This window comes from Xiphophorus maculatus, chromosome 21, assembly GCF_002775205.1.
Source record: "Xiphophorus maculatus strain JP 163 A chromosome 21, X_maculatus-5.0-male, whole genome shotgun sequence".
Classification (NCBI taxonomy): Eukaryota; Metazoa; Chordata; class Actinopteri; order Cyprinodontiformes; family Poeciliidae; genus Xiphophorus; species Xiphophorus maculatus.
The window spans coordinates 20,672,271-20,683,788 of record NC_036463.1 but is presented as its reverse complement, the minus strand read 5'-3'; the positions used below and the strand labels follow the sequence as shown (position 1 = coordinate 20,683,788).

The following is an 11,518-nucleotide window of genomic DNA, read 5'->3' as shown; positions in this document are numbered from 1 at the left end:
AGGGAGTTTTTGGAGTCACCAGCCTCGACCGAATCCGTCATCCTAATATGTGCAGTGAACTGAATCCCAAGTTAGGAATTGCTGGGTGTTTTGATTTTCAATTGGCAAAATGCAACAGCCATTAATTAAATAAGACTTTATCACATGAAATGAGCCTCACTGCATCACATTTGCTAATTTAATGAAATATGACTGTATGTATGTGGTGAAAAAGGCCATTATTAAAGCTGCAGTATGTATGTTTTTTCATATTTGTTAAAACTGTCACCATGTCCTGAGAGTTTGGCATAAGACAGATAATCTGTGAAAAAAATTTAACTACTCTGCCTTCTCCCAGTGCTAACTAGTAACAACCAATCAGAGTCAAGAGGAAGGTCTTAGTGCTGTCAATCACCCTGCCAACTGTCTTCCACCCCCCCTTTCTCTCTGCTATGCTACAGTTATCATAGCCTGTGAATGCTCAGGCTAGTTAGCATAGCCACCGATGACTACAGATAAATGGTTTTCCTGTGATGTTGAGTTGTTTTTCTGGCATTGTCGTATTTAGCAGCGAGTACATGAGTTTGTTTGACAGCGCTAAGACCCTCCTCCTCGCTCTGATTGGTTGTTTTTGGTCTAAAGCGGAGCATTTCTTCAAATGGCAATAGTAGTTCAGGGATTAGGAAACTGATTTTTCACAAATTATTTGTCTCATAAACTGTTACGACATGGTGACAGTTTTAACAAATATGTCAAAACCCTTTTTTTTGTTGTTGTTTTATAAAAGGTACATGCTGCAGCTTTAACAGCACTGTTTTTACTACTAATTCAAATGCCCCAAACATAAAACAAGAAAAATATGAAGAAAAAAAGAACGCATGTCACTTTTTCACCCTCGTGATCCTTTTCCCTTTTTTTTTGTACTAAGATGAGGCCAGTTTCATTCGCTCAGCTGGACGACCAACGACCAACCCCTGGTGAAATGTCACAATGTCACTTCTGGTATGAGGAGTCTCAGTGTGGACATACTAAATTAGCCACAATCTCTGCATGAAAGCACTTATCAGCGTGACTCACGAGCAAACAGAGGTCACACATCTCGCCCTCGGGGTCTTCGGCCCCGCGTTCGCCAAGCATCTCTTCCCCCAACGTATAGGAGGCCGGAGAAAACAGCGGGCGATTACCCTTTGCTTTATCAGTTCACTGAGTGTAGCAAAGGCTCATCCGATGTGTCAGATCCTCAGAGCAAAGACTCCGAGTTGGTGAGGAGTCCAGGAGTTCTGGATTGTGTTGATGGTGACATAATAATGAGAAGTTTAAACCAAGAGTGTCCTCTGACCTCACAGCCTCCTTAAGAAGATCTCCGGCTAGCCTGACGGAGGAGCGGATTTGTTGTATTATTATTATTACTCTATTGGCTCCACTTCCACCAATTATTGCGACCAGTTTTAAACAAGCAGATTAAAGCAGATTAAATGAAATCTTAGCAAAAGCAAGGGAGAAAAGCTGATGAGGTCCACAGCCAGATGGCTCACTGTTTTGCAGTCCTTGGCTAAATATCTGAGATCCACTGAAAGAAGCAATTAACTACAAGGATTTTACTGATGTAGACTCCTTCCCAGTGCTCTGCGGCCTTTTTTTTCCAGCCCCCACGGCGCTTTAATGTCCTTGTCGACTGAGAGCTGATGGACGGAAGTGTTTCACAAAACACACATTTTCGTCAACAGGAAGCGAACCGATACTGGCAACGCAATCTAACATTGTATCCGTCATGCAATACATTCCAGGCACAAAAAACAGACACGACTTCACTGCAGCTGAAACTCCACATCCCACTTTTTCCCAGCAATAACTGACAACTGCTCTGCTAGAAAAAGTCAAGTGTCAGGACGCTTCACAGCAATTAGAAATGGCAAGATATTTAGCTTAATTGACAATAACCACTGTATGCATTTGAGTCCAGGGTTCCCACTGGAAAAATTGATAAGTTTGGTGGTAGGGATGCTAGGGCAGCGGCCTGCCATGTTTTTGAGTTAAAAAATGTTTAAAGTTGACAGGAAATTTGAAAAATATGACAAGGTAATTATGTGTTATTTACCTGAACCCCAACTATTAAAAAAAAACTATATTAAAAAAAATACAATTAAAATATACAGTTTTTGAACTTCAGTTATATCATCCTAATTAAAGTGTCCAAGATTTTGGACCCTTTTTCTGTGACTTGTCACTTTATTCGCTGAAGTTATTGACGTGTAGACTGGTAAAGATAGGCAGTGGTTATGGTTAATAGAAATGACCAAATCATCCCCACTGATTCCCATGAACTTTAGCATCTCAACCATACATACCAACATATATGAGATGGACTTTTGTTGTTGTTGTTATTGTTGTTTACTTTACTTTTATTTCACCAGGAGCATCCCATTGAGATCAAAAACTGGTTCCAAGAAGATGGAGCAGAAAGCTGAAGTGATTTCTTTAAAAGTTCAGCTGGGACCTTCTCAGCACCAAAAGCAAAAACAAGTTCTGACAACAAAGACAATATTTCTAACAAATATGAAGAATAAATCCTAGTACGGCCTTACAAATAAAAGTATGCCAATGACAGAGTCCATGAGTAGCCAAGGCCGTCCAGCCAACCTGTTTGTACATCGTGTAATGACATGTAAAACCTTTTAAAGGTGTGTGTATCCAGGGCCGTTGGGGTGAATCCAAAACGCCAAATAATATGATTGATGGACAGGGCATGAATGTCAACACTTGAAATATGATGTACATTTAATAACTGAGTCCAAGTGGTCCTTTGCAACTGCGATACTGCACTTCCTGAAATTGAGATGATTGTGAGTCAATCTGTTGTTATTTTCTTTCTGTTGTTATTTTCTTCCTTCGCCATAACAAATAACTTGATTTTGATAGCCCTAATCTGTCTTTCATAAAGCGCTTTAGGACTGTAATGTATCATGCAGTACAGTACACTGGAAGCTACTTGTTCCCACATCTGAAGACATTTCTACAGGATAAAACCCAGAATCCTTAAAGATTATTTAATAACACTTGTGGCCAATGGCAGCCAGTGAGATCAGGAGGCGGCCCCTTTGCTAACTTATTGTTCTGTGGGCCTATCAGCAGGTTAAGCCAGTCCTGGTGGGAGAGTACTTCACATCCACTTGAAGGTAATAAAAACAGGTTCGGCGAACAGCTTGGCCTTCTCCCAGAGCGGCTCTCCTGCACCGTACGGGCACAGATGTCTGCCCGGATCCGGATCCAGGTGGATCAAAGCGAATCTCTGCATCAACACCATCCAGCTGTTCACACCGGTGGTTCAGAGGTGAGGGGGGCTTTACATGATCCTCATGTGTTGAAAGTGGCCAGAGTGCCCTCTCGCCTGCTGATCTCCAACCTTACAACAATAACCAGAACCCACCGCCGAACCGAGGCACACATTATGCACACAAGCCTCCTCAGATCTGCTCAGCAGAACCCTCTCTGGGCGGTGCGGTACCAGGGTTCAGACCTCATACGGCGAGGTCCTCCTCACATCTGGCCTGAGTTACGGTAGGCACTTGACCCCGTCAGAGCCCAGCTGTTTGGGGGATTCGCTTTGCTGGCCGCCGTGTTCAGCAGGTAGAGGCCTCCAGGTTCGGTTTCTGTGTGTATCCGTGGTTGCTCCTGCTCGGATATCACTGTTTTGTCCCCGAACAGCGTTCCACAGTTTTAGCTAGTAGCTGAACAGTTGCGGACTTTGGGCTGGCAGCCCAGAAAAAATAAAAGCTCTCTGGAGGAAGACGCTGAATAGATTAGATAACCGGCTTAGGGGTTGCAAACGCAGTGAGCTCACTTGTTGCCATTCCTCCCAACACAAAGTCGCATCTTATGACGGGTCACTGGCGCGGTTGGATTTAGACGTTCTCCCAGCAGACAAAGGGCAACAGTGTAACAGGGACGCAAACGTGGAACACATGCTCATAATCAACAGCCACAGCCCAAAACTTTGCAAACGTTTTTTTTTTTTGTGCTCATGATTCATCCTGTTTGGCAGTGGACGGATTTAGGAATGTAACACGGAATCAGTTTTGTGTTTGTGGCACAATTGTTTGGGTTCACAGGTCAGCTCCTGTGGTTGTGCCAGATCCATTCAGCAGGCGGAGTGACCGCTCCGTATGCCGACGTTCCTAAAATAATCCTAATTATAGGTCTGCTGACGGATTCTGATGGGAAATGGACAATTTTGGTCCAAGAGGCCCTCACAAACGCGCAGTTATTATGGCTCGGCCAAGTTTAGCGCATTCTTTCTGCATGAAAAAATGTCCGGCTTATAAATTCTGCGCAGGCCTGCAGCGGCGGGAACTCATTGTTTGGCCTTCGCTTTGATAGAGAACCATCAGGATGAGGTTAAAAAGAAAGTTGTGCTTGCCCTGCTGCTTTCTGCTGCCCAGCAGAGCTATTTTGGTGCCGCCGGTGATCAAGTATTTGACAGGACTCAGAACAAATGGAGAGACAAACGGCAGCTCTGGTCGTAAATTAAGCTGATCACAGAGAGCGTCGGTGTTTGCCAGGTGGCATGGTAACCCCCATGACAGTAATCAGTCTGGCTTGCGTTGAGCTTTTTAAAGGTGGCTGGACTCCTGACTTTGGGACTGCTACTGTTACAGCTTTCTAAAGCTCATTACCTGCAGAGCTATTTAAAGCCACTGTAGCAAGCCTTGCTCCACATGCTGTCTTGGATATGAGCGCAGCTGACTAACACAGTGACCCCCGCTCACTGATTGGAGATAATAACAGGGACATTCAGACTGAAATTATGGGCATGACATGCGATGCTTCTCAACTAAATTCGATAGCGTCAGAAGTTCTACGTACAAAAATCCACAGTATGTACTGCAAGAGTATATCAGTGGGATTTAAAGGGACAGTATTATGTGTTTTCCAGGCACAGAGGGTCATTTCATAGCACAATCAAGAAACTGTGTTACCTTAAGTTGTTATAAAAATGTGATATAAATCAAATATTACTTAAAAGAAATCTGACTTTGTAATTTAACACCTTGAAATTGGGCCTTTTTCTCTTTAGAAACTCCTGCTAATTTTAAAACTCCACCTTCAGAAAGTCATCACAACATGGCTCCTCTATTAACCCTTTGACGTTTTCACCAGCTTTTCACTGAGGAGTAGCTCCTATAATGAGCTCAGCAGATGCACAGTTCCTCTGGGTGTTTGCTAATTGCTGCTGGCTAGTCTGAAGGAGCTGAGTGAGGGAGTTGCAGGGAATGAGATGGTAGTTTGGAAGGATCCAAAGAGGAGCAGCATCTTGAAGGCGGTACTAGGTCTACCCAGATGTTTTGCACACCTAAATGGTTGCCATGGAGATGAAATGATTTCTCACACATGCATGGAAGAATGAAGGCAACACTCTAGGGCATGTTTTTGATGAGGGAAAATCATTGTAACATAATGTGAAGCTCAAAAAAAGTTGACTGTACATAATACTGACAAACTAACAAAAACTTGAAAAGTGTGGCATGCATTTATATTCAGTCAACATTATAGTTGCAGGTCGTAGCACATGGAGGAATGGACATTTTGACCCTTTCTTCAGTCATAATGTTTGATAATCAGGGTCAGCACATATTGTCAATTAAATTGGCGTCTGGACTTTGACTGTGCCATTCTAAATCATGAACATGCTTTTAACGTGTGGTAGGAGACGATTTTTAATCAAGTTAGTTTTTTAATCAAAACCTATATGAACAAAATAAGCAACATTTTCTATTTAGAAACCCTTTTTGCAGCTAAATCACTGAATAAATAGACATATGAGCTCAAAATAAATATATTTATTGGTTTTTAATCTGTTATTTGGATTATTCAACCATCAGATTGGTGAACTATAACTCTGCAGCTCCTCCAATATTACCATGGGTCTCTTATCTTCATCTTTGCCTAATGATCTCCTTGCCCCGTCAGTCACATAAACCATGTGTTTGTATGTTTCCGGTTTTAACGGTAGAGAAATGTTTGTCAATGTCTGACAAAGATCCAACTGGGGTCAAAATGCTGTAATAAATATTTTGTAAATCCAGCATATCTGCAATGCAGGCTTTGAGCCCTGGACCATCACCTACTGATACGTCTGTAACGCCTTTCATTCAGGTGTAAAGTTTTACCATGCTCTTCTCGTTTTGACATGATGATTTAAACTGGGAGAAATTCAAAACTTGACATGTTGTTCTATGGCCCAACCCTACTTCAAACTCCTCCACAAGTTTCTCTCTGACCTGTTTGATGTGTTCCTTGGTGCTCTGTTTGCTCAACATTGTTCTCCAACAAACCGTGGAGACCTTCCCAGAGCAGCTGGTCTTATGCTGTTTATGTTAATGTACACATGAAGACATTTGCACGTTAGGTGAGTTACAAATACATACCAACCTTGAGAGACTTTCATTTGCACAACTCCAGGAAAACCAGCTATTCTTTTCCTTCCACTTCACAATTTGCACTAGTTTGAGTTGGTCTATCACATACAAACAGAATCAAATATATTGAAGCTTGTGGATGTAATGAGATAAACTGTAATGAATTTCTAAGAATGTGAATATGTTTGCACTAGCGTCTCCCTTGCACAACATGGACAATAAAAAGCAGACAGGACTCGGCGGCGCAGCGTGCCTCGCTGTGATTTGCAGTCGACTGTGAAGCAGCAGCAGCAGCTCTCCAGCCTCGGCTCCGTGAAATGCTTTCTTTGATTTAGAGGTCGGTTATGCCCAAAGAGAAGAAGTCTGAAAACCTCTGATTTGTAAACCCACGACAGACGCAGTTGGCCATAAAGCTATTCCTCAATAAGCTCGGCCTTTCCATCTCTGCTGTAAAAGAGATTGGTGTTGGGTGTCAAACCGCAGTGCTCCTAGGCCGACGCCCTGCACCTTCTCGAGGGTGTCCAGAGTCCAACACCTTTGGATCAAATGGCTTCAGCATGTGGTCAAGTTCTTCAGAGTCTAAGGATCTGATGAACTGATTCAAGTTTGTTGGAGCAGACAAAAATCTAAAGTTGTAAACCCTCGAGGACTTGAGATGATTCCTGGGAAAGGACGCAATGCTAATTTTGCTAAGTTTTCTTACTGCAACAGTAGCTGTGTATCTATTGACCATATAATTGCACAATTTGACATCTCAAAAATAAATTTGCTTAATGAAAACATGGCAATTTTGAAAAAACAAAAAAAATACTTTTTTCTAAATAAAAAGTTTTGGCACTAGAATGAGGTGGTCCTTCGGTCTTATTGAAATGGGTACATTTCGCAAAACTGCAAAGGAAACAGTCGGATGTTACTACTGGCGAAAATGACAAAGCAGATGACGACAGGAAGTAGTACGAGGATGATGGTTTGGTTTTGCTTTTTACAGACAATGTGTAGCTGGTTCCACCAGAGCTCTCATATCATCGCATAGTTCATAAAAAGTTGCGTGTTTTTTGAACGCGTTGGATCCATAACCCTTCTGTAAAATCACAGACTGCAATTTCCACAAAACGCAGCATAAGTAGGTGCAACTAGGTGGGGCTTGTCGCTCCAACGCTTGAATAATATTTGGTCAATAACACGGCAACGTCTCCTCACATGGCTGATAGATGAAGAACACTAACGCATTGCATGAATTATGAATATATCTCTGTTTACATCCATCACCACCATGATTTTTAATGGCTTATCATGTGAACAATAAGCCGCTTGTGATTTTTATTTTATTTCGTATTCAATGGAAATACAAGTATTTTCAACATTAGCAGAATATCTACAAAGATTTGCGCACATCAGTAATGTAAACGCAGCTACATAAATCCATAAATTCCTTTAAGGTGCTGCTGGATGACTGGAGGAGTAGGGTGATATCTATTTAAGCCCCTCCTCCCACCTCCATGGAGTCAAGATGTTAGACCGGGGGTTCCAGGAACCTGGGGAGAGGCAACAGCCTGCTGTGGGCAAAGTTGCTCCCGGAGCCCAGAAATGCTCAGCCTCAAAAGCCACAGCTGGCTAAAAGAGAGATGACATCAGCGTCTCTCTGCACCACGTTTCTCTCTGCGCAGCACATGAGCTGCATATGTGTGGCACAATAGAAAACAGACATGGCTTGTGGTGTTGGGGTGTCGGGCGCCGGGCGGCGTAGCAGGAAAGGCTTCTACTGTACGAACAAGCGCAGAGAGACGTACCCCTGTGACTGACTCCAATAAAAACCCCTTTCCAAAACGGCGCTAATAAAGCAATTAGAGCTTCTATTTTAAGAAATTACCAACGTGTTGCTCTTTGCTTCTATGAGGTAATTATGGATGTTTTTCTTCCTCTATTGCAGGACCTGTAAAAGCCAACAACTGCAACAATGGCTCGCTTTACAGGAAGCAACATAATCAAGTAGCAGGCAATTCAAAGCGAACCACCGTTTATGTAAACACAACTCTTATTGTTAAGGACAAGCCCAGTAACAGCTGCGATCAGTCCAAACGGGAGGTCAAAGCAAACCCCAGCGGTCAGCCGGGGACAACTGAAGCCCACCCTCCTACATTTGGAGGAATTCAGTGATATGGAGCACCTGTGTCAATATTATAGGGGGGGTTACAGGTCCTCTGGGTCTCCAGCTCTGAAGAGCTCGGAGCCAGATGGGCGTGAAGTAGGTTTTGGCAAAGTTGCGCGGAGAACCAACAAATAAGACAGGCTTGATTAACTGTTGCAAATAACTTTTTGTAATAACAGTGGAGCACGCGAACACTTGTTGCTTATTATGAGAAGGCCACAAGGTAATGTTAGAACTCAGGATTCTTTTAAATTAGTAAAACAATAGCTGACGATCAGTAGTGATGAGTTTTGAAAATTGAAAAAATGAGAAACCCCACTGAAAAATTCAAAACACCAGATTGTTGCTTTTTTTTTCTCATAAATTAAGCTAATGCTAAGTAAGCTAATTGTTAGCTTTTTAACAAACAATTGTTTAAGCACTCCTATGCTCAAACGGTGCCTAAACTATGCTAGTTTAAGCACTCCTGTAACTATGGAGTGTTTTAACTATTTAGCTACATTGCTAAAGTGCTTAAACAATTAAGCAATTAGCTAATTAGCATTAGCTAATTAGGAGTGAAAATTAAACAAACAGCAGCTGTCTTTTATGGGGGGGGTGTTAGTTTATTTTGCTAGTTTGTTCTAAATGAGGAGTTAGTGATCAAATTTACCTTTACAACAAATCAGTTTCATGCGTGTAAGCTTGAGACGTCATATTAGTTGTTCTTCTCCACCACAGACTATAATAAATTAGTCTGTACAAACAACTGTTTGTAGTTTCACATTGAGGGCCCCACTGAAATTGGCTAACTTTATGTTAAAGTACTAAATATTTCCCTTCCAGGCAGCTGTAGAAAAACTGCATTATCCATGAATGATTGGCAGATAGACTGACGGCTCGCTCAGTGGTACCAGCTTCCTCCGCAATCATTATCCAAGGTGAGTTTTAATCTGCAGCGTGAACAGTCCTGTTGTGGATAATGGTTCTTATTGCAGTTTGCTGGAGTCCCAAAACTTTCCAACTATCTTTGCAACCGTTTCCAGACTAATAGATGTTAGTGACTTTGTTTCTAACTTGTTTTTCGAATGTTTTTCACTCTAAGGTGTACTTAGAGTGCTTCAAGTTGTCAGACACGACAAGTGTGTCACGACAGCTTAAATTGTCAGACACGTCCAATTTAAGTTATCTATTCTACAAGATTGCAGAAATCAAAAGAAGGGGAAAACGATTGGTTTAAATAAGATTTTCCCTAATAAAAGAAATTATTATTTGGAGAGGGGTTTTTTTTTGTAATCACCCTGACTTTAATAATGAAATTTGTTTGATTATGTGAAACATTTAAGTGTGACAAAAAAACAATAGAAGAAATCTGTAAGGAGACAAACATATAGCTACTTGTCAAAAGAAAAATTATCAACCATAAGCATAAATTAGGGTTTCAAAACTCAGCATAATTTGATTAAATGAACCTTCCACATGATGGAATGTTTCCTATGACAGCAATAAGTCATGTAATTTTGGTCTGCGCATATTCTGCACCACAAAGGCGCATGGTTCGCCAAGTAGGATGTTCCTTCAGAACTCTGGCCCAATCAATGTCAAGTGTCCAAGAGACAACTAAACTAAACATTAAATTGTTAAAGATGTGACAAAGGAATTGCTTATCATACAATGACTTGAGGTTTCTTAGTTAGTTAATCAGAATACTTACAAAATGCAACTGGATGTTGGTCGGGCTTCCAGAAAATTTTGCAAGAGTGGGTCAGATGGGGGCCCATTAATACTCTTGTGGTGCCACAACACAACCAAAACTGGCAACAGAATATCAGATTTGGTTTTTTTTACATTTGGCTTGTTGCTATGACAGAAGTTGAAATTTAGGAGCCTACTAAGGATTTTTAATAACATATTAAAACATTTTAAAAGTCTCTAAATTCATGTTTTCAAGTACCAACATGCCAAAAACCTTCTCATTTAGCATGTTACAACCTGCCTTTTGATTTTTACCTTTCTAATCCTGACTTCAGAAAATGCCGCACCATTAACTAAAGGTGGCCTCTAGTAAAATTCTCCCAGGTCTCACACAATCTTGGATCGGCCCTGATGATAAACATTCAGTGAAGGTGACTTTTTTATTATTATTATTTTTTTCATATCAAGCAATTCCGACCTCAGTAAGGGCCAACATCAATCAATGTCATGTCAGGCATGCAAAGTGTGCAAGATTTGATTTTCCGCGCTGCGCGTGCGTGCGTTGAAATACGTTTAAGGTTTTGTCCTGAAGTGCGGGAAGTAAAGTGACCTTATTGCTGGGCAGAATCCAGCTGCCTACCGGTTTAGAGAAGAGGGATGTTTCCACAGAGCTGTGCTGTAGTAAAGAGGGGCTGTTCCCTCAGCAGATCCCAGCTCAGCTCAGTCCGTCCAGACCAGCGGCTGGGTTGAAAGCTGGGGACTAGGCGGCGACGCAGCGACGCATTTCACAGGTAAAAGTGGCTCCAAGTCGAGCCACGCTCTATATCCTGACATTTATTTGTAGGGGGTTTGCACGCGCGCGTGTTTGTGTGTTATGTTGTTGTTGTTTTTTTTTTTTGTCCTCGTGTCACGACACATGCAGCGACTGAAGAGGGAAGCTGCTGCTGCTGCTGCTGCCGCTGCTGTGTGGAAGCAGATAGTCGCTCTGCTTTCAACAACCTTCCAGAGGTTTTTTCCACAAGTTAAAGCCAGCTGTCTCGGACTGAGCGCGTGCCCTTACTCGCTGTCCTTTCCTGATCCTCCGGAGAATGAAACCGTCTCTAACCCCGGACAGACGCGGCGTCAGGAGGCGACGCCAGCTGGAGAGGATGGCGGTCTGTTCCCCCTCCCGTCTCTTCCTCTCTCTCTCTCCGTTTCTCTCTCAGCTGAAACTTGCAGCTGCTGTTTGCGGACGCGCTCCCATCAGCTGAAGGTTAAAGATTGCCGATGGAGCTAACCGGGCTAGCCTTAGCCCGAATAT

The 11,518-nt window shown here is 42.3% G+C and overlaps 1 protein-coding gene across 1 annotated transcript in view; it reads left to right on the top strand.

Annotated features, from left to right (window-relative positions):
• The first annotated feature begins 10,891 nt into the window (after positions 1-10,891).
• Positions 10,892-11,518, top strand: part of jcad (junctional cadherin 5 associated) — a 29,728-nt gene continuing 29,101 nt past the window's right edge. The window contains exon 1 of the mRNA XM_014474523.2: positions 10,892-11,009. The gene's annotated coding sequence lies outside the window, so the exon portion shown is untranslated. The remainder of the gene's footprint in view (positions 11,010-11,518) is intronic.